This window comes from Anolis carolinensis, chromosome 1 (assembly GCF_035594765.1).
Source record: "Anolis carolinensis isolate JA03-04 chromosome 1, rAnoCar3.1.pri, whole genome shotgun sequence".
Lineage (NCBI taxonomy): Eukaryota > Metazoa > Chordata > Lepidosauria > Squamata > Dactyloidae > Anolis > Anolis carolinensis.
This window is the reverse complement of record NC_085841.1, coordinates 241,375,251-241,377,364: the sequence shown is the minus strand read 5'-3', so window position 1 is coordinate 241,377,364 and position 2,114 is coordinate 241,375,251.

The window sequence follows — 2,114 nt, the reverse complement described above, 5'->3', positions numbered from 1 at the left end:
TCTTCTTGCTTGTTCATGCAATACAAGGGAAAATAGAGATGATTTAGTTTGTACCAATAATAGGCAACAAATATGCAACAATTCTGCACATGGCTTGTATGGGTTTGTTACAATGTTATTCCATTTTCATGTCAGGCTCCACTATAAGAGGCCAGGATATGAGGGAATTTCTAACTTGGTAACACCTTGCTAGGAATTTAGTACAGACAAATAAAATTGCAATGCTTTGTTTCACCCCATATTTATTTGTACCTACCTGCAAATCTTGAGCACTGCAAGACTGACTTCTGATTAGGCAATTAAAAAAAAGAATACAAATAGCTCAAAGCAGATTTCTAAGTTGACTTAATAGTTAACTCATCTCTAAACTTGGCTTCCTCTTGGATTTTCTGTCACTGGAATATGCCATAATTTTACATTTTGAAATAAAAATAGAGAGTAACTGTTGTGACAACTACTATATTTCATCCAGCATACACAGAAAAACTTAACGTCCCTGTCGCAAACAAAAATTCCAATCCTAGCCCCATTCTGGAAACTTGGTCATCATTCTATATGTTTAATTGACCAGCTGAAAGAGAAAAACATCGTATAAGCTCATTAAATTAGTTTTTTGTTGGCACAGCAATGGTAGCTCAAAAGAAATAAACAGCTTTTGTACACACAAAAATGCAACAAAATTAGATAACTCAGTCTCAAGCACAAAAAAGTATTCATCATCCCATGCTGATGACCTGGGTTTCTGAAAGAGCTGGTACATGCCACAGGATCATACTACATTAGAATATTATTGCTGTTTCCATGGGAATTTGGTAGAATACGAATAATGGTACTGAGTTGCTCAAGTGTCTAAGCTACATGAGTGAAGGAAAAGTTAACCATATCCCTCTTACAGCTTCATACAGGTATGTAACTTAAAACGAGCTTTCAATAATTTTGGCTTACATTTAATAAAACATGTATTGATAGATGATAAAGGTGAATTTGACTGCTTCTCTTAAAAGCCAGGTTCTGCACTTCACTAAGTGTATGTGTGGTAGTAACAGAGATTCTGCTGCTGCATTGTTGCTTTGTAAAGCAAATCAGAAAACATACAGCAAACAAGGAAAATAAATCCATGTTATAATCTGGTGCATCCTATATTCAGATCCCCAAAATAAACATTTAGACTATGATAGTTATACTGAAAGTCCTTTGGTCACCATTCCATACTTTATAGACAATTGTCATTTTAGAATGAAACCAGAGCCCCATTGTGTGGACAAGTTATTTCTAGTGTCCACAAAGAGAAAAAGTAAATCTCTGGAGTACTGTTACACGCATGCTTTGTTGCCTACCACTGGACAGCCACTGTTTTCCTTTGTATTTGAAGTGCTTATATAGAAAGCAGCCATGCAAATAATAAGACAGAAGAAAACATGTTAACTTATTGGAGGATTCGGAGCAAGGGAGGAGGGCAGTCACAATTTTGCATTTGATTTTGAGCCTACTTTTGTCCGCAAGAACAGTTTGATTGTAGCCAGTTGAATGGGCTCCCCAACTTCTGCAAAAGAAAATCTCTGGTCTAAACAGTAGCGAATAAGCTTGTGAAAAGATCTTTCCATCTATCAGGAGCAAGTACTCATATGTACAAAAAGGCAGAATTTAAAATACAAGTCAAAGCTACTATTGAGGTTGGTGCATGACAGCCAATTCTAATAACAACACAGGCATTGAAGGGTGTCATAATTGATTCCCATGGTTGATAGGTACTAGTGCTCATTAACAGCAGATACGCAGTAAACTTATGTTCAGGTTTTTCAACTTGAGACTGTGCATGAGGGAGAGGGTGCCACATGTTTCAATATTCTTGTGCAAAGAAAAATATTCTGACACATCTAGAAACTGCTGTCAGGGCAATGATAATCTAGAACAGGGGTTCTCAAACTTTTTCAGCTGTGGAACCCTTTTTGAAGCAAACGTTTGTCGTGGAGCCCCAGACATGTTTACACACACACACACATTTATCAGGCATCGGCAAAACTTTTGACCCACTGTGTTTTAAAATTTGACAGCGGGGCGGGGCCAGTGGGCATACTCCTGCATTCTGCATAATAATCCCTGACAAAATCACC